Source organism: Cynocephalus volans, chromosome 1 (genome assembly GCF_027409185.1).
Source record: "Cynocephalus volans isolate mCynVol1 chromosome 1, mCynVol1.pri, whole genome shotgun sequence".
In the NCBI taxonomy this organism is placed as follows: Eukaryota; Metazoa; Chordata; class Mammalia; order Dermoptera; family Cynocephalidae; genus Cynocephalus; species Cynocephalus volans.
Window position 1 is genome coordinate 42,574,164 of NC_084460.1, and position 22,046 is coordinate 42,596,209.

At 35.9% G+C, this 22,046-nt stretch overlaps 1 protein-coding gene across 6 annotated transcripts in view; it reads left to right on the plus strand.

Annotated features, from left to right (window-relative positions):
• NCOA3 (nuclear receptor coactivator 3) overlaps positions 1 to 22,046 on the plus strand; it is a 132,631-nt gene that overhangs the window by 8,257 nt on the left and 102,328 nt on the right. Inside the window, exon 2 of one of the 6 annotated variants that reach the window (XM_063091310.1) lies at positions 19,698 to 19,735. The exons of the other annotated variants lie outside the window; for them this stretch is intronic. The gene's annotated coding sequence lies outside the window, so the exon portion shown is untranslated. The remainder of the gene's footprint in view (positions 1 to 19,697; positions 19,736 to 22,046) is intronic. 6 annotated transcript variants of the gene reach the window in all.

Genomic DNA, 22,046 nt, shown 5'->3' on the forward strand with positions numbered 1-22,046 from the left:
GTGGTGCTGATAACACCAAGGCCATGGGTTTGGATACCTATATTTTGATGGCCAGTTGGCTTACTTGCGAGAGCGTGGTGCTAACAACACCAAGTCAAGAGTTAAGATGCCCTACTGGTCATCTTTAAAAAAAACCCAAAAAAACAAAAACCTGTGGAATACAATCCAAATTCCTTAACCTAATATTCAGTTCATATCACAGTCTTTTTGTCAGTCTTTCTGACTTATTTGCCCTTGTTTCAGTCATGCTGATTTTTTTTCTGCCTCTTCTCCCTTTCTATCTAGTCTAGTTATTAAGGGCTCATCTCAGATCCCATCTCATAAGTACATTTACCAGACCAACACAACTATGTTATATAATATGAATATTTCCTGATATGAATCTTAATTATCTGTTCACGTGCATATGAGTCAGTATTTATTGATTGGTGGGGCAGATTCTTGAAGGTATTCCTTCAAGTCATCCATTCCTTTTGTAAGCTTTTAAAAATCCTCTATTTTCTTTTCAATTATATTAATTTTAGGTCCCCCAAAATACTGGGTGTTTGAATGTGACAAGTTATTAGAATTCAACTCTCAAGTCAGTTTTTCTGCCTGTAAATTGAGGTAAAATTAAAGAGTCTTAAGGATTTGCTTGAGACCTAGGTCTGCCTCATTGAGTTATCCCAGATATGTCATGTCTGGGCCTTAAAAGTACATTCCACATTTTCCCAATTGCCTGGGATTGGACAGTTCTTCTTTAAGTAGTTCATATGTTTTTATTTAGTACCACTGTTTTTCTTTTATTGAAACATAGTTGATTGTATGTATCTGTGGGGTTCAGTACTACTGTTTTTCAAAGAATTGTGCATCACTTGGGCATTAGAATCCCTTTGTGATCTAGGAGTTTATAATCTAGTTGAGAAACAGTATAATTGAAAAACATAGTTGCATCAACTTAAATAACTGGTTCAGAAGTTCAGAAGAAGAAAAGGACATTTTGAACTGTGGTTGTTAGGGAAAACTTCATGGAAGAGATGGAGTAGACTTAGGGAGAATTAATTGCTGCTTCTATCTCTTCTTTGTCCCATGTCTCTTATTCAGTAGTGCTTAGTTATAGTAAAAAATATATAAAAATTAATATTTTTTGAATTGTAAAGAAAGCATACACATGGTAAAGTCTAGACTGTACAAAAAGGTATACTGTGGAAAATAAGGTCTTTGGTCTTTGGGAGGGGTAGCTAAAGGTTGTTGGTCTTTATAGTTATCTGTCTCTAAGGTTATTACTATTAGAGGATATTCTATACATATGATCATGTATCTCTCTCTTCTATTTCTTTTTCCCTTTTCTCTCCCCCTCTCTCACTATTATTTTTTTGGCAGCTGGCTGGTACGGGAATCCAAATCCTTCACCTTGGTGTTACCAATACCGTGCTCTAACCAAGTGAGCTTGTTGGCCAGCCTTCACGCTTTATTTTTAATGAGCAAATGGTAGCATAGTGGGCTCCCACTATTTCCACTTAACAGAAGAAACAGAAGAACGTGGAGAGTCTTCTCTACTTCACATTTGTAAAAGGCCATATACTTAATCCATTCTTTTTTTTTTTTTTTTTTGGGCTGCTGACTGGTTCGGGGATCCAAACCTGTGACCTTGGTGTTAATACTAATCCATTCTATGAATGGATTTGGTAGAACTTATTTAATGAGTTTTTCATTGCTGTTTCCAGTTTTTCACTTTTTTGAATGCTGCTGCAGTGAACTGTATGTAGATCTGAGTCCTGGTGTGAGTATATCTTAGTACAAAAATCTTGGAAGTGAAATTTATGAATCAAAGGAAATGTATACTTAAAACTTTAATGGCTCTTTTCCAGTTGCCTACAAAGAGGTTACAGTAGTCCCCCCCTTGATCCATGGTTTCAATTATCCTTGGTCAGTTGTGGTCCGAAAATATTACATGGAAAATTCCAGAAGTAAACAATTTAAAGTTTTAAATTGTGCACCGTTCTGAGTAGCATGATGAAATCTTGCTCTGTCCTGCTCTGTCCCTGCTCTGTCCTGTCCAGATGTGAATCATCCCTTTGTCCAGCGAATCCACGCTGTAGATGCTAGTTGTAGATGCTACCCACCCGTTAGTTATCAACATTGTCTGCTCCTGGCATCCAGCCATTGACATCATCCTGACGATGGTCCGGGACCCACCTGAAGCAGATGATCCTTCTTCTGACATAGAAAGTCAATAGTAGCCATTGTGGCACTGTGTCACAATGCGTACATCAGCCACCTCACTTCATCTCATTATGCAGGCATTTGATTATCTTAAATCCTCACAACAAGGAGGAGTACAGTACAATAAGATATTTTGCAAGAAAGACCACATTCACATAACTTTTATTATAGTATATTGTTATAATCGTTCTATTTTATTATTGTTGTTAATCTCTTACTCTTCCTGTTTTTTTTTTTTTTTTTTTTTTGGCACTGGCCTGTAAGAGGTTCTGAACCCCTGACTTTGGTGTTACAAGGTGGCACTCTAACCAACTGAGCTCACTGGCCAGCCCTAATTTGTTAATTAAATTTTATTATGTGTATGTAGGAGGATACTTCACATTCATCATGGAAAGATTCATATTATCTTCCCATTCTGTTTTTCCACAAACCTTTTGAAGTATCCTCTATTGTATAGGAAAAAACAGTATACAGTGTGGTAATATCCACTGTTTCAGACATCCACTGGGGGTCTTGGAATGCAACCTCTGCAGATAAGTGGGGGGGTGCTACTGTGTACTAAATTTATGTCTCATTGTTCATGAGAGTGCCAGTTTCTCCTTTATTTATCTTTTAAAAACTTATCCCTTCATTTGCTTGAACTGCTTGAAGGCTTGAAACCTTCCATTGTTCTTCATTGTCTAAGAGTTTGAAACTGCTTTCCATGGAGCTCCCAAAAACTTTCATAATTTGACTCTATATTTCCACCATCATGTCCTTAGTTATATCTGTATAGCTTATACTTCCATTGCTGTTAAGTCTCCCTTGCTCTGACTTCCACCCTCTTATCTCCAACAAAATTCTCTTCCCTGTGTTCTGATTTATATTCTGGTTCATATTCTTATGTGTAAATGATAAAAGCTATCATTTATTGATAATATTGATAATAAAAGCCCCATTTATTGAATGCCTGTGTGCCTGGACAGTGTTGTATGCTTAATGTACATTATTTCATTTAATTGAGTTTTTCAAACTTACGTGCTGTATAACCTTTTTCAAAAAAATGAATCTCGTGCAAACCTTATTCAAAATAGGAAAGATGGTTCTGTTATAAATCTGTTTTCTCAGTTGAAATTTATACTGTTTACCAGTTATAAAGGCAGTGAGAATAAGACTGTTGTGTTATATATAAAATTTGAAATTGGGTTATGAAGAACTATTGTGGACCTAAATCCATCTCTGCTTCTTCTTTATTTCTATAGTAAGAAAACCTAGACTCATTCAAAGATACAGCCGCAAATGGTCTCAGTTAAAAAATATTTTTGAAATATATAACAGGTGCACATGGGACAGATTCAAAAGGTACCAAAGGGTATAGAGTGGAAAGTAAGCCATCCTTCCTTAACTGTCTTCCAGTCACCTCTCCCTCCCCTGAGCAGAGGCAACCATTGTTACCTGAGTCTAGGGATATGTATACGCATACACTTAACAGCTTTTAAGTCTAATGCATTTTCCCCACATTTTTTGGTAAACTTTATATTGATGTATGACATACATTCAGAGAAGCGCACAAGTACAGCCTGATAAATTATAAAATTAACACGCTTGTGTAACTGGCAGTCAGAAACCCTATTCTGGGGCTGGCCAGTTATCTCACTTGGGAGAGCGTGGTGCTGGTAACACCAAAGTCATAGGTTTGGATCCTGTACTGGCCAGCTGCCCCCGCAAAACAAGCAGCAAACAAACAAACAAACAAAAGACTTATTCTAGACTGTATATACTTTCTAAATGATCTTGGAGAAGGTTTCATATCTGTATGATTTATAGCTGCCTAGAACTTTCTAATGGTTACACGGTATTTCATTGTATGGATATATCATAATTTATCCAGTTTCATATCACTACAAGCAAAGCTGTAAGTAAATATTCTCATACATATTTCCTTCCAATGTTTTGTTATAAAGTATATGATTTTTTTTGGAAGTATAATGCTGAGTCAAAGAGTATGAATTTAAAAAGATATTACAGCTTGCTCCCAGTAGGGGTTATATTAGTTTATAAATCCACCAACAGAGTATGGAAGTGGAATGCACTGTTTTCCTAATCCTGAAGTAATATCAAATTTTTTGATCTGATGAATTAAAAAAACCCTTTCATGTGTTTTTTTTAATGCTTTTTTATCTTTTTTAACATAAAATAAAACAAAAAAACTAACCACAAACCAGTTAGGATGTCAAATTGCTGGTTAGCATTGGTTAATGAGGTGGTAAACTATAATATGTTGTGACTATATATATATTTATTCCTTTTAGTGTGTTTAAAGAACTTTAAATGTACCTGTATAAAATTTAGGTATGTATTTTTTAATTTCTAAAAATCTTTACTGTGGTATAATTTACTAATGATAAAATTCAACCATTTTAAGTGTGCAGTTTGAATTTTGACAGATTTAAACAGTTGTGTTATCACCACCACAATCATGAAACAGAACATTTCCATTACCCTAGAAGGTTCCTTCTTGCCCCTTTGTAGTCAATTCCCGTCTTGCCCCAGGCAATCACTATCTGCTTTCTATCACTATATTTCCCGCCCCCCCAACTTTATTGAGGTATAATCGACACACAATTAACTGTATGTATTTAAGTTGTACATTTTGAGCTTAGACATGTATTCAGCCATGAATTCATCACCACAGTTGCAATGATGGAAATATCCATTACCTCCAAATATCCATATCCAAAAGTTCCCTTGTATTCCTTTATAATCCATCCCTTCCTCATCTCCAGGCAAATACTGCTATGCATTGTGTCACCAAAGATTAGCTTGCATTTTTTAGATTTTTTTTTTTTTTTGCTTAGTACTATTCCATTTTATGGGTATATTACAATTTATTTATTCAGTTACCTATCAATGAACGTTTGTGTTGTTTCCAGTTTTGGTTATCAAAAAAGGAAGTTTTCTGCCTATTTGTGTACGAGGCTTTGTGTGGAAATATCCTGGCATTTCTCTTAAGTAGAACCCAGGAGTGGAAAGGTTATATGCTTAAGTGTATGTTCAGTATTTAAAAGTTAAGAAACTGCCAGCTGTTTCTCAAAGGGGTTGTACCATTTTACATTTCTTCCAGCAATGTGTAATAATTCCAGTTGTTCTATGTCCTCACCAACACTTGGTATGGTTAGTCTTTTTAATGTTAGCTATTTTAATGGGTGTGCATTGGTATCTCATTGTGGGTTTAATTTAATTTAATTTAATTTAATTTTATTTTTTGTGTGTGTTTTTCGTGACCGGCACTCAGCCAGTGAGTGCACTGGCCATTCCTATATAGGATCCGAACCCGCGGTGGGAGCGTCGCTGCGCTCCCAGCACTCCCAGCGCCGCACTCTCCCGAGTGTGCCACGGGCTCAGCCCTTAATTTTAGCTTTTCTAATGGCTGATGTTGAGTGTCTTTTCTCTTCTTTTTCTTTTTTTTAAAAGATGAGTGTAAAGGGATCTTACCCCTTGACTTGGTGTTGTCAGCACCATGCTCTCCCAAGTGAGCTAACCGGCCATCCCTAATTGGGATCCGAACCTGTGGCCTTGATGTTATCAGCACCACACTCTCCTGAGTGAGCAACGGGCTGGCCCTCTTTTCTTGTACTTATTTGCCATTGGTATGCCTTTTTTTGTGAAGTGTCTGTTTATAACTTTGCCTGTTTTTTAGTTGGATTGTTTATCTTCTTACTGAGATTTAAGAGTTCTTTCTTTTAGTTGCAAAACTTTGTTTGGATATATGTCTTACAAATAATTTGAGTCTGTGGCCTGTCTTCTCATTTTCATAAGTGTTTTTGGAAGAGCAAATGTTTTAATGTTATTAGAATTAACTGATTTATTTTTTCTTTTATTGTTCATGCTTTTTGTGTTGCATTTAAGTAATCTTTGCCAAACCCAAGGTCATTAAGATTTTCTCGTGTTGTAACACCAGTGTCAAGGGTTCAGATCCCCAAACTGGCCAACTGCCCAAAAAAAAAAAAAAAAAAAATTTCTCTTATGCTTTCTTGTAGAAGTTTTATAATTTTAGCTCTTAATTTTAGGCCTGTGATTTATTTGTGTTAATTTTTGTATATGGTATGAGGTAAGGGTTGAGGTTCATGTTTTGGTATATAGCTATCAAATTTTTCCAGCATAATTTGTTGAAAAGATTATACATTGCCTATTGAATTGACTTGGCACCCTTGTTGAAAATCAATTAACCATGTATAGGTAGGTCTATTTTTAGACTTTCTTCTATTCCATCTATCTGTCTAGATATAGATCTGTCTATATTGGTAGATCTATCTATATATGCAAATGTATCAGTATCTGTCTCTACCCCAGTACCATACTGTCTAGATTATTGAAGTCTTGAAATCAGGTAGTCTTTCAACTTTGTTCTTTTTCAAATGGTTTTGCCTATTTTAGGTTCTTTGTGTTTCCATGTAATTGTTAGAATCAACTTATTGATGTCTGTAAGATCTCTGTTGGGATTTTGACTGTGATTTTATTGAATGAACTGGTCAATATGGAGAGAATTGACATCTTAACAATACTGTGCCTTTTGTTCCATGAAGACATTATATATATTTCCACTTATTTAGGTCTTTAATATGTTTCAGCAGTGTTTTGTAGTTATCAATGTTCAGATCTTATACACCATTTGTCAGATTTATCACTAACTTCCATAATTTTGAATGTGACTGTAAATAGTGCTGCTTTTAAGTTTCAATTTCCAATAATTTGTTGCTAGTATATAGAAATAGAATTGATTTTTGAAGAGTGCAATCTTGTAAGAGCAAGGTCAAAGGTTTGGATCCCTACACCCACCAGCTGCCAAAAGAAAAAAAAATTGATTTTTGTGTATTCACCTATTATTTTGTAACCTTGCTGAACTCATTTATTTTAGTAGCTTTTATGTAGTTTTCTTAGGGTTGTATATATAGGTGATCATGTTGCCTGTGATAAAAGACAATTTTATTTTTTCCTTTGTATTCAGTATGCCACTTCTTTTTCTTGCTTTATTGTGATGGCTAGCACCCCCAGTACAACACTGAGTAGGTATCTTTGTCTTGTTCTTAATCTTAGGGAGTAAACATTAAGTAAGATGTTAGTTATAGGTCTGCTGATCTGCTTTGTATCAATATAGCTTTAGCTTCTCTAGAATTTCATATAAATCTCATATAATTGGAATCATATACTGTGATGTGTCAGGCTTCTTTGCATAGCCTAATTCTGTGAGATTCATTCATGTTTTTGTATATATCAGGAGTTCTATTCTTTTTATTGCTGAGTATTGTATATATACAATACTGTATATTGATAATATATGACAGTTTGTTTATCCACTTAGCAGTTGAGCAACATTTGTGTTGTTTCTAGTTTTTGACTATTATGAATAGAGTTACTATAAACATTTGAATACAAGTCTTAGTGTAGACATAAGTTTTCGTTTTCTTGGACAAATCAGGAGGTGGGATTGCTGAGTCATATGATAAATACATGTTTAACTTCATAAGAAACTGTGAAACTGTTCACCTTCGTGGCTATACCATTTTGTGTTCTCACCTGCAGTGTCTCCAAGTTCCAGTTTTGCATTCTCACTGGCACTTAGTACTAACATTCTTTTTTTAGCCATTCTGGTAGATATGCAGTGGTATCTCATTGTGATTTTAATTTGAAATTCCTTTCACTTTCTTTGATGAAGTGTCATTCAAATTTTTGCCCCCCTTTTCTCCCCCCCCTTTTTTTTAAAGAAAAGATAACGGTAAGGGGATCTTAACCCTTGACTTTGGTGTTGTCAGCACCACGCTCTCCCAAGTGAGCTAACCTGCCATCCCTATATAGGGATCTGAACCCATGGCCTTGGTGTTATCAGCACCACACTCTCCCAAGTGAGCCATGGGCCGGCCCTCTTCCCCTCCCTCTTTTTACATTAGGTTGCCTTTTTGTCACTGAGTTGTAAGAGTTTTGATTTGTTGTTTTAAAAATACGTATTGTATATATGTCTTTGGTCATATGTAATTTGGGTAATAACAAGTGTTTTAAAGCTTGAATAACAGTTATGTAAACATGTACTATAGACCTCATTCTTTAATCCATATAAGTGGGAAGAAAAAATTATTTATCAGTTCTTAAACATAGTAAATTGTTTTCTACTCCATTTAATTTTAAGTGTCTGGGACTTAATCTTTTTTATTTCTTTAATAAAAATGAACCATAAGTCCTTGTCTGTTTCTTTCTTTATTATTAAAAATTAAAATGAAAAACTTTGACTACGTTAGTCTGGTATTCTCCTACTGAAAAGGTGCTGAAAACCTAACTGAAAACACTGAATCTTGCCTGTGAGCTTTTGTCATTATTCTGTCTTCTAACCCTCACTGAAATACCCAATCTTTATGGCTTACCTCTATTAGTATAGAATATGTGAGAGTACTTCAAAAAGTTCATGGAAAAATTGAATCAAGAGATAATACAAATCTTGCCATGAATTTTTTAAGACCCCTTGTACTCGTTTTGCTCTGTGCACATGTACATACATACGTCTTTTTTCATGTGGTTTCTATGCTTAACTATTCTACGGACTTGTATTAGTTTTTGAATGCCTGCAGTATAAGCTAATGAGAAAATATCAGCTTCACAGTGTGCCTATTAATTATTTAATATGAATACATTCAGTATTTAACCTTAAATTGCCTAAGTATCTCCCTCAGAAATACTGTTTCTTACTTAGAAAGGGTGACACTTACCTTGTTTCTTACTAATCTCCTCACTCTAATTTGGAGATATATATTTTAATTCTTTTCTGAGTTATTATTTCTGTTATGCTGGAATTTTGAAATATTTTGCAATTTATATTTGAGAAGGCTAGTTTAAAAAAAAAAACAGTGGAAATTTCCAGCTTTAAAAAATTTTGACTACTGGTCTAATAACTGCTTTGCAGGAAGAAAGAAATATGAAAAAGAACCGCAGACATTCTGGATGTCAGCCTGTGAAATTTTCCACTATTTCCCATAATAACATGTAGGCGCGCTTATAGTGCTGGATTCAGTGCAACTGCATTTGCACTGTGAATGGAATTTGAAGCTACTCTATCAATGATAAAATGGCATCTAGCCAGCTTTTAGAGAGTAGTGCATAAATTCGCACATGTAAAGTACTGTACGTTTTATTTCTGCCTGAATAGTGTGGCCATGAACACTGAAATTCCAAAATTATTTAAAAGTCTTCTGATTCCAAAATTTCTGTTTTAAATGATTTTGACTTTTTTGTTTTATTTAATTTATTAGGAGTCTGAGAGGATATATAATCATTCTTTTACTGTGCTGTGTAAATAAAATGTTATAGGATTCCATATTGTGCAGAAGAATTAAAACAGGATTTTAAAAAGATTTGCATAAGCTTAATATTCATTTGATGTGATTCAAGAAACATTTAACATTTTAACTATTTCAGATATCTGTTAATCTTTTAAAAGCTCAATAGACTATATTAAAACTGGTATTGTGTTTTTGTTTGGTTTTTTCAAATTTAAAGGCAAACAGTACTCCTGTTATCCCATTTTCCTAATGATGCAAGTCCAGGTTGCCTAGTTCTGTTAAATTGGCAGAGTAGAACAATGAAGAGTAGATTGAGGAATTCAGGTTCTATGAATTAACCTTTTCAACTCTTATGCATTTCTGCAATGAGGAATTTGAGGGTTCAAAGCAATACAACAAATGTACATGTCTTTCTGTGTTTTAACGCTCCTAAGTCACATTCTGGCAATAAAGCCATATTATTGCATAAGTATATCATTTTTCTGTTATGTCTTAGGAACAGTGTTGTGACATAACAATGTCCTCCACTCCTTCCCTGTGATTTGCTACCCTTTTGTACAGTCTCATTCTTCCTCTTGACCTTTCCCGTACTGTAACTCTTTTCTTGACCTCTTCATGCACTTCCTTTCTCAGCCCTCATTCTATCTCCAACTATTTTATTCCTTCCCTCACAGTTTAAATTTCCTCTGGCCTATAGCCTTTTTTCCCCTGTCGAGTTTCCATTCTTCAGTTCCTTCACTTTTTCTAGTTGTTCATAGTTAACCAAGCTTCTTTGCTGTGGGTGTTCTCTGCTCCTGTCAGATTGATTTTCTTTTGGTCTTGACCCCTCAAACACGCACATCCTCACACCTCAAATCCTTTAACTCTCATTTCTGCCTACATGTTTTAATTTATTCAACAAAGATTCATTGAGTGCTAGCCATGTGTTGGCTAATCTTCTGATGTTAGGGATATGCCATTGACCAGAATGGCTATGGAAGTAAAACAAAACCATGTAAAGGGATTGGGGACTGGGATGTGTGTGTTTGGGGTTTACGTTTTAGATGGGTAATTATGGTAAGTTTTGCTGAGAAAGTAACATTTGAGCAGAGTCCAGGAAGTAAGCCTTGTGAATATTGGGGAGTAGGGTTGGGGATGGAGAGCATTCTGTGTAGAGAGAATAGCCAGTGCAAAGGCCCTTTGGTAGGAACATTCTTAGTGTATTTGAAGAACAGCAGTCTGCTGGAGCATAATGAACAGAGGGATAAATAGTAAGAGAAGAAATGAGTGTCGTAGGCAGTTGTAAGGACTTTGAGCAAAATGGAGAACTCTTGCAGATTTTTATTTTTTTTAATTAAAAAAATTTTTTCTGGTGATTGGTTGGTACAGGGATCGAAAGCTGGACTTGAATTGCAGGTTTTAAATTGTATTTTTGTTTATTCCAAAAAGATCATTGATATTTTTCTTTTCAATTCAAGCATTAAAAAAAAAATTGTAAAAGTTATTAAGTCACATCCATGTGGAAAACACAGAAAAGTACAAAGAAGAAAATAAGGATTAACAGTAACTTCATCCATTATTTAAGATTTTGTATGTATATCTTTCCAGTCTCTATTTTTTTGGTGCTTGTACATATAAACACTGCCTCATGCACTGTAGGGTTTTAGCAGAGAGCAAATAAGCTGAATTAGGCTTTAAAGAGATCCTTCCAGCTGCTTTGTAAGGAGTATCCTATAAGAGCACAAGGGTGTAGAAGTTGGGAGACCTATTAGAAGGCTATTATTACAGTAATCCAGGGTAAGACATGATGTTGGCTTAGACAATGGGTATGGCAGTGTAGGTAAGTGCTCAGATTCTGTGTATATTTTGAAGGTAGAGCCAACAGAACTTTGTGTTGGATTTGATTAGAGGTGTGTGGAGAAGAATTAAGGGTGATTCAAAAGTTTTTGGCCTGAGCAACTAGAAACATTTGGCTTCATTTTTCTTTATTGTCAACTACCCATCCAAAGTTCAGTTCTGGTTCTTTTATTCTTCCTGTTCACTTGAACTTGTGATTATTTCTTTCAGCAAGGTTTTTGTACTGTCCAACTTGGCACTTGGTATCACCGCAAAATGCTATATATAATAAATGTTTCATTAGTATTAGTCCTCCTAAGTAGTGAACATCCTTTTACTGGATCATGCCGTGTTTGAGTCTGTTCAGGGACTAATAACTGAGTACATTGTGGGCATTCCATAAACGTTGATTAATTGTGCACTCCTCAGGGCCTGAGAATAAGATATGAAAAAACCTCAAAGTAAATGCCTACTTCAGTTTTACTTTGGATTACCAGCATCTTTTGAGAATGAGTTGTTTTGGATAGTTATTTTCCTCAGTTATTATTGGTATGAAAACCGTTAAGTACTTTTTATTTCCATAATATGTTATATATTTCCTTCAATTCTGCAGCAGCATGAAGACTTACTGCTTGCCTGGTATATACAAAGCTTCCTTGTAGATACAAAGTTGAGTGAGAAATGGTCCGTGCCCAGAAATGATATCTGAGGAAAGGGTCTGGGAAGGCCTAGTAGCTGACCTCAACTCACCCCGTCCTTTAGCAGGTTCTTGACTCCACCACAGAAAAGAATTCAGGAGCAGAGTCATAGCACAAAGTGAAAATAGGTTTAATGTAATGGATAAGAAGTATAGGCTTCACAGAGAAAGTGTGACGTACCTCTAGAGACTGAGCAGAGCCTGCACCAAGTTTAGTACAAAAGAGCAAGAAATGCACACTTACAGTTTAGAACATAATGTAGGCTGGCTCAAGAGAGTGAGCAGCTGCCCATTAGAAATAAGTTTAACACAAAAGTAAAGTATACACACCTCTCCTGGCAAAGTGCAGGTGGGCTCTAGTAAAGCGAGCAACCAACCACAGCAAGTTTAATACAAAAGTAAGAAATACACATTTACAAAGAGCAGGCTGGCCCCAGAGTGAACAGCAGCCTGCTAAAGGCAAATTTGATACAGTAAGAAAGAAATACACACCTCAGGTGAAGTGCGGGCTGCCTCTAGAGTGAGCAGCAGCCTCGCCCTCTACTGTGATTCAACTTTTGTAGGTTTGCTATCTAATACATATTCATGATATTTAACGAATATTTAACTACGGGAGTGGTTCCCAGTTATGTAACATAGTCTTGTGCATGCCCAGTTGGTCTCTTTTAGAGCATGCATATTGGTTAAATTCCATCACATGCATCAAATTCACCCAGAATATTCTAGGTGCTCTCTAGTGCCTTTGGTGGAAGATCCAGTAGAAGTTTATTCAAAGGATAAATTCCTCTGCTGAGGATACTCTGCCACTGGGGTTATATAATTCCTTTTTTACTGGGCATGCTCAGCCATTGGAGTGATACAAATCTGCCTCTCCTGGTCTCAATTTCCCCATGTTAATACTGAAGATAAGTGCAATTAGCAACAGAATCTCTCCTCTAAGGAAGGACTTAGAGGAGGGGCCTGAGACTTTGGGGAATGGCTCGAAACTCAGAAGAGTGTCTTGAGACCTGAACCTAGGGAAAGTTCAGAAAGAAGTTTTTTCTTTGGTAGATAATATAACATATACACAAATATGTCCATTTTATGAATATAACATTGTATAATGACTTGATGCAAAACAAGTAATAACAATTGTTATAATGCCCTTGGCATTTCAAAGGTTATATAGGTTCTTTGCCTCTTTATTAAATGATTGACATGTGCTTTAAGTTCTTATTTTTTTATTTTTATATTTTTAAAGATGACTGGTAAGGGGATCTTAACCCTTGACTTGGTATTGTCAGCACCAGGCTCTCCCAAGTGAGCTAACTGGCCATCCCTATATAGGGACCCAAACCCTTGGCCTTGCTGTTATCAGCATCACACTCTCCCAAGTGAGCCATGGGCTGACCCTTAAGTTCTTATTTTTTGAAGTAGTTTTTCAGACTTATTCTTAATTGTTGCTATTTGCTGATGTCAAATATGCCTGCCCTCTCCCTCCCCCACTTTGCTATTACTTGCATGAGATTTCTTTGGACCCTTATTTTACATCAATATTTTTTTCTTTTCTTTATTAAATATTCTTTTCTTTATGCTACTTATACTTTCACTGCCTTGTATAGGAGCACTGGCTTTCCTTTCTCTTTTAAACTTTACTCTTACCTCTCCAATTCTTAACCTTCCTATTTTTAATTTCTGTAATACATTCAGGATTTTGAAACACACATGACATCTGCAGAAATTTTTATGTAGGAACATTGTTCTACTATTTTAAGCAAGCAAAGTAGTTCTTCGAATAGTCATTTATTAGGTGCTGTCTGGATTAGGGGATATGCTATCTATCTGTAACCAAGTTCTCATCTGGATAGTGAGAAAGTTAGTTGGTGAAAGTAGTGCTTTTCAGTTAATTTATTTACTTGAGTTGTGGCTGTCACTTAATTTTGCCTGTGGTCCTCATTTCTACATGGTAATGGAGTATTTTTCTTTAGAAAGATTATAGAATGTAACTCATGCATATTTTCACAATAATCTAGTTAGTTAAACAAGTGACTACACATAAAAACCAAGAGGATTAAAATATTCTATTTATTTGACTAAGTTGATTTGACACAAATTTTTGGGTCTGGGAAACACTATAGTAATTCATGTTGTGATTTTTAGGCATGTCTTTAGAAACAAAAAAAATATGTAATATTCGTTTATTTGGGTTGGAGAGCAGTGGTGAACCTGAGCTTTTGCATTCTCTCCAAGAGAATCTGATGTTTGGATTTTTAATTGCAATTGTAAGAGCTTTGGGAAAATGACTTGTGGACATGTATTGTAAGACAGTTTTTAAAAATATAATTTGCTCTGCCTCCTGAGAGAAGCTTGTGTTTCATAAATAACCAAAATTGTTATTTCTCTTTCAAATGAATTCTAATATATGCTCTGGATACTAAAGGTGATGTTACTCTCCTCTCCTTTTTTTTTTTTTTAACTGTCAGCATCTATTCTGGTTGTTTTACTTTTCCCCATACCTTTATTTAGAGCAAAAAAAGCTTGGATGCCCTGGTTCCAGGACTTTGCTTTGCCTTTTGGTAAGGTTTTCTGTAATGGTTTGCCTAGGTTGTTGTGTTTTAGTATCTTTTTTTGGGTTGTGTATTAGTCTGTTACTGTTGCTTATACCAGAAATACATGAAACTGGGTAATTGACAAAGAAACAATATTTATTGCTTACAGTTTTGCAGACTGGGAAGGCCAAAGTCCAGGGAACACATCTGGTGAGAGACCTTGTTCTGGCTGATAATTCTGCAGTGACACCAGGTATCACAACGGCAGGAGCAGAGAGACTCCTCCCTCCTCCTTTTAAAGCCCTCACAACCATGCCTGTGACCACCATTAAACCATCAGTGGATTAATCCATTTACCTGGGCATGGTCCTCACAATCTAATCACCTTTTCAAGGCCCCACCTTTCAATTACCATAATAGGATTTCCCACCCTCTTAACACTGTCACAGGGTGCATTATGTTTGGCGTTTTCAACCTTTGGGACAATCTGTTGAGTTGGTCGTGAATTTAGACTTTTCCTTTTTGGGCCATAGAAATGATATGTGCTAATAGAACATAAACTCTCTGAGGACTGGGAGTTACCTGTTTTGTTTACTGCTGTATCCCCAGTGCTCAGTATGGTAGCAGGTACATTGTAGGTGCTCATATATTAAGTAGCAGCAACAGTTCCCATTTATTGAGCACATGCTGTATGGCAAGGTGTTAAACACTTTGAATGGATTTGGTAGTATTTCCATTTTACAGACGAATGAGTTGTTTTCTGCCCATGTGATAGTATATGAATGGGTATGAGGGAGGAAGGAGGAGATGAAACTAGTATTTGCTGAAAATGCTGCCAGCTGTCACCAAATTTTATGAAGCTTAAGATGCCATCAGCTATAAAATATATTATTAGTTTATGTAACACTAGAAAAGAAAATGTAAAACTGACAAATAAACTATGGGATACTATCCATAGCATGACATATTCTAATTTCAACGCTGTAAAAATGAGAAAAAAAATCCAGAAATCTCTAAAATAAGGAATATCAATAGTTTTACATAAACTCTCGTTTAATAGTCATAAAACTTTCTAGAGGTCATTTTGGAGATGAAGAAATTGAAGTTCATGGGTTAAGTTCACAGGCTATCAAGACAGATGATCCAAATTGAGGTCTCTTAGATTTCATAGGCCATGTACTTTTCACCATCCCACAGTACTTTAGGAGTCAGGGGAACAATTCTGGCTTGAAGATTCTTAGTTGGCGTGACATTAAACATTTTCTTAATGGAACTAATTTTTTCCTTTTTTTAAAAATCAACAAACATCTTTGTATTTACTATGTGCTAGTGACTCTTGTGTGTCTGTGTATACAAAATAATGTAAAGTCTTATCTCTTCCTCTCAAAGAATTCATAGTCTATTTGGGGAGATGAAAATAAACAGGAAAGTTAGATAACTAGAGGAGATATAAAAAACATTTCAGAGACTAATGAAAAAGATTTAACAAGCATTGGAGGATTAATTGCCAAATAAATTGTGCAAATAATTGCTTTTGGAGTTCAGAGGAAGGAGAGATTGCTTGAGACTGGGGTAATCTAGGGAAGGATTTAAATGAATTCCTGGGAGATATTTTCAGTTAGTGAGATTATTTACTTTAAAAGTCATATTCATGTTTGTTACGGATGGAACTGCAAACTGTTTGAACATGAAGAACTGTTGTACCTTAACTTTTTTCTCTCTGTAGGAACTATCACCCCCTAGAAAAGAAGTAGTAATGTTTTCTATGTGTATTTGCTTCTGTGGTATCAAGTAGATGGGGGAAGTATTCATTTTTAGAAAAAAGGCCTTTGGGTGAAAAGAAAGGGGAACTCCACTAACTGCCCGAGTGCCACTCTTGTCACATTTACGGTCAATTGGACTTTGTGAGCCATTGGCAAGGTTACTTTTGTGGCTCTTAGCATTCGTGATGAATGTCTAAAGATTGGAAACAAGCATTAACCCCCTTTACGTGACTAATGTCTTCTGTATTTCGAAATATAGAACTATAAAGATACACAGCAAAGAATCATGTTTCAGGAAGATGTGATTGACGGTGTTTCAGACTACATTTCCTGACTCAGACACTCAGAACTCAATGCTGGATTATAACGTGTGTTGCTTGTTTTACAGACCAGCAACTAATAAAGGGTTGGGAAGTGGGAGAACTGCATTTTGGACCTAGCTGGGTAATCTGGGGCATTTTATTTAACCTTCTTGGAGATATCTGAATTAGATCACACCTAAGGTTCTTCCTTTTTTTTTTTTAAAGCAATTTTTTTCTTTCTTACTTTTTAAAATTGATAATGGGACTAACTGGTTGGCTCAGTTGGTTAGAATGCAGCGTTATAACACCAGGGTTAAGGATTTGGATCCCGGTACTGATCAGCTGTGAAAAAAAACGAAAAAATAAAAATAAAAAAAGAATAAAAATTGATAATGTACATGTCTAATAAAAATTCAGACACTAAAATGTTATAAAGTTCAGGTTTTCTTCCCACTTTATTTTTTGTTTTCTAGGTCCTTCTTTAGAGGCAGTTGCTGTTGTTATTTTCTTTTGTGTGTATTTACAAGTATATCTATATACTTGCGTAATCCACATATATATACTTACTCCCTTTTTTTATAACCACAGATTGTAGCATATTAAAAACATTGTTTTGCACCTTGTTACATTTACCTGTATATCTTAAATGGTTTGATATCAATATGTACAGATCTGTCTCCTATTTTTAAGGAGATAGTCATTTTATTTATTTAACCAGTTTCTAATTGATGGACACAACTTATTTCCAGCATGTTGCCATACAACAAGAGTGTGCTGTAGTGAATTTTCTTATACATTTTATTGTAGTTTTAATTTGCATTTTTGGTGTTAGGAATGAAATTAAAATTTTTTTCCCCAAAATATTTAAAAAGGTATTTGTATTTCCTTATTCAGTAAACTCTTTATATCTCTTGTATACTTTGCTTTTGGGTTATTGATCTTTTTCTTCCTGATTATTTTCATATAATAAAATAAATTTTATATATTTTGAAAAGGCATTTGCCTTTCAAAAATATCTGTTGCAAATACCTTCTTTGCCATTAATTTTTTTCTGGTAAGATCTGGCTTTGTTTTTGACAAAAATTGCATGTATTTGCAGTGTACATTGTGATTTTTTTTTTTCACAATGTGAAATGATCAAATCAGGCTAATTAACATATCCTTCACCTCACATACCATTTTTTTGTGGTAAGAACATTTAAGATCTAATCTTAGCAATTTTCAAGTATGCAATACATTATTATAGTCACCATGCTGTGTAGTAAATCTTCTTCAGAACTTATTGGTCCTATGTAAATGAATCTTTGTGCCCTTTAACCAACATCTCCCTCTCGCCGTCCCCCCATGACTTTTTTAATGGTAAGGAAATTGTACTTCCTTGGCTGATAAATATTGCTTAATTTTACATTACAATGCTGAATTTTTCGCTTTTTTTTGTGGCTGGCTGGTACAGGGATCTGATCTTGGGTGTTAAGTTCTTTATAGTTCATCTTGTACATTGTTATACAAGTTGAAGTTATGTTTCTTTTTATACATTTTGTATGCAGTGTACCTAGTGTGTTTTAAAATTTTTTTTATTATAGTGAAATATACATCACATAAAATTAAGTATAAAATTCATTGGCATTAAGTACATTTACAGTGTTGTGCAGTCATCACCACTATCCATTTCCAGAATGTTTTCATCATCCCAAACCTAATATGTTTTTAGGTGGCAATTTCAATTTATGGCTTAATAACTACCTTTTGTATCTAAAAGGATACATGTAAACTCTTAATCCAGAGACACAGAACTTTACATCCTTGCTTGAAGGAGAGGTTTTGAGAAAGGGACATAACGATAATTGGGTAAAAGTCTGTTGTAGTCTGAAGATTCTCTTCTGATGCTTACCTCCAGTTTAAGTTGTCATTTTCTTGATCCTCTTTCAGCAATACTCTTCTTCCTTCTGCTTTTTGTTACGGAAATTTCAAACATGGAAAGTAGAATGGTATATCGATGCCCATGTACTACCTCACTCAGGTTCACCAGTTACCAGTTTGTGGCTAATCTTGTTTTAATCCATTTACTTCTTTCCCCCCATATTGTTTTGAAGTGAATACCAGATAACATATACTTTCCTTAAGTTTCTATAAAAGATGAAGACTGTCTCTCATACACACGCAAAAAAGGATAACCACAATACCATTATTACGTCTAGAAAAATTATGTTAATTCCCTACTAGCATAAAATGAAGTCACCATTCAGTTTTCCATTTCTCTCTTGCTTCTCCTTATTTAATTTTCAGTTTGTTTGAGTCAGATCCAAATGAGACCCACACATGGCAATTTGGTTGTTATGTATCTCAAGTCTCTTTTAATATAGGTTCTCTCTCCATCTCTTTTTTTCTCTCAATTTGTTTTTTGTCCTATAGAGTTTCTTACTGTTTAGATTTCTTTTTTCTTTTGAAAAGATGACTGGTAAGGGGATCTTAACCTTTGACTTGGTGTTGTCAGCACCACACTCTCCCAAGTGAACTAACCAGCCATCCCTATATAGGGATCCGAACCTGTGGCCTTGGTATCAGCACCACACTCTCCCAAGTGGAGCCATGGGCCGGCCCTTACTGTTTAGATTTTGCTGAGAATATCCTTATTGATGGTGTTTAAATCGATCCTCTGTGTTGTTTTTTTATAAATGGTAGCTGGCTCTCAAGACTTAATCAGATTTGGTATCAGTTATTATTTTTGGCAAGTGTATTAGTTATCTATTGCTGTGTAATAAGTTATCCCAAAACATGCCACCTTAAGACAGCATTTATTATCCTTCATAGTTTCTGAAGGTTAGGACTCTGGGAGGAGCCTAGCTCTGGGTGGTTGCAGCTTGAGGTCTGTCATGGGTTGCAGTCATCTGAAGGTTTGACAGGGGCTGTAGAATCTGCTTTTAAGGTAGCTCACTCAGTGGCCATTGGCAGGAGGTTTCAGTTTTTTGCCTGAGGGTACTGAAAGCACTCTGCCATAGCAAGTAATCAAAGAGGGAGGGGGAAGCTGCAGTGCCTTTTATGATCCCAGAAATGACAATACTTTTCTTTTGGTCACACAGAACAACCCTGATACTGTGTGGAAGAGGACTACTTAAGGGTATGAATATCAGCAGATGTGGTGATTACTGCAGGCCATCTTGGAAACTGGCTACTACAGTGAGACTACTTCATATGTAATATGACTTATCAGGAGACACATGATGTCTGGTTCTCTTTATTTTTATTATACTAGCAGCTATTGATGAGCAGTACCCTACATCTGTTAATTTATTAGGGGTGGCAGAATGCTAATATTCTAATTTGTGCCCCTTTCACTTAATTGCTGTAAAATTTCCATAAACAGAAACTTCTTTTAATCAACTATTTGGTTACCCAGTGTGAGTACAATTCACATAGGAAAGCTGGGATAGATGGTCTCTGTCTCTTTACTTACTAGTACAGTCATGCATTGCTTAAAGATGGGAATATATTCTGAGAAATGCCTTGTTAGGTTATTTTGTTGCTATGCAAATATCGTAGAGTATATTTACACAAACCTAGATAGGACAGCCTACTACAAATGGTATAGCCATTACAATCCAATGCGACCTCCATGTGCATGTGGTCTGTCGTTGATTGAAATGTCGTTAATGAGGCACATGACTGTATTTAAAATAACAAGTTGGTTTACTAGCATTCTCCAGTGGTAAAATACATTTTTTTCTCAAAGTTTAAAAAAACTTTATTTTGAAATAATTTGTCTTACAGGAATGTTGCAGAAATAGTAGTGTTCCTGTATATTCTTCACACAGGTTGCCCTAATGTTAACAACTTAAATAAGATCAGCAGTAAGAGATTAACATTGGTATAATATTGTTAACTAAAAGATACATATTACCAAATTTCCTACTATTGTCTTTTTTACTGTGACAGAATCAAATCCTACTCCCTTTTGCCTTTTTTGGGTTTATTTTTGTAGTTTTTTTTTCTTAGGTAGGTATGGGGGTGTCTGTAACAATATATATTTCTTTGCCTTTTATAAAATCCATCTTGTCTTTTTTTTAATTATAAAGTTTATATTTTCTAGTTATTGTCTTTATATTAAAACCTTTATGTAATAGACTTAGTGCCGCTAGCTTTTTTTGGTTATTGTATGTTCCTTTCTTACTTTAAGTACTATTGAAATTACCTAATAACTTCTTTCTCTTCACTGGCATTTGATTTAAAGTAATATTCTTTTACTTTCAATTAATATTTATTAAAGCAATCAATCAGCTTATTATAGTTTTTCTGTTTGTTTGTTTTCTGCAGTTGGTCAGTATGGGGATCTTGAATCCTATACCTTGGTGTTATCAGCACCACACTCTAACCAAGTGAGCTAACCAGCCAGCCCTTAGCCCTTATTATAGTATTTTTTTTTAAGAGAAAATGTAATTTTATTAATATTATTTTATACATGCTAGGATGATGTTGTGGAGCAGTTGGGAGGGAGGGGGAGAGGGGAAAGGGGAAGGAAACAGGATGGAGGAAGGGAGGAGTGGTGGGATTGAGGCCTGTAGAACCCTCCTCATTCCCACAGGGGAGACAGGGGGCTTCCAGCAGTGGCTTGGTCATTGTTTGGCTGGGTGCTGACTTCAGTGGGGTGTGGCAAAAGCCCTCACCCCCCACCATCCCAGCTCGGGAACCTGGGGCCCTTCTTGCTGAAGCTCGGTGGTCATTGCTGGGCTGGTTGCACATGTTGGGGCTGTGTGGCTGAGGCCCTTGGTCCCCCACCACCCTGGCTCAAGAGAGCCCAGGGTACTTCCTGCAGCAGCTCAGTGGTCACTGCTGGGCTGGCTGCATGTGTTGGGGGGGCATGACAGAGACCGTTGTCCCCCACCCTCGGGATTGGTTGCAGGTATTGGGCATTGCTGAGACCCCTGGCCCTCTGCCCTTTCTGGCTTGGTAGCTCAGGGGACTTCCAGTCCTTCTAGGTGTTATAGATGTTCTTTGGTGAAATGAGATCTTTTCTAGTTAATATAAAACTTTGTTTCTGGTTGTGGGCACTTTGTTTTTTCTTTCAGTTCTATGTTGGATTATTTGCTGTTCCCACCACTTACACTCTGTGCTGGAACTAATTTGTTGTCCTTTGCTTACTTCTAAAATGGGGGAACTTCCTGTGGGGACCAGTACTTGAGCTGTGTGGTTTAGATAAATTGCTGCTTTGCTGCTGATTCTCTGGGGAAGGCTTTTTGTGCAGCTCAGGTGTTAATGGTTGTTTTTATAAGTACTTCTGGCTCTCGAGAGATCCAGTGCACCTGGGTTGTGTAGAAACTCTGGTTTGGGCCTTTAGTCTTTCCATCAAACTTCACCCCATGCAATTCTATATTCCTGACCAGTCTCCTCTGAGTGGTCCTTTGCTGATTGTGGTGCAGATCAGTTGTCCTTGC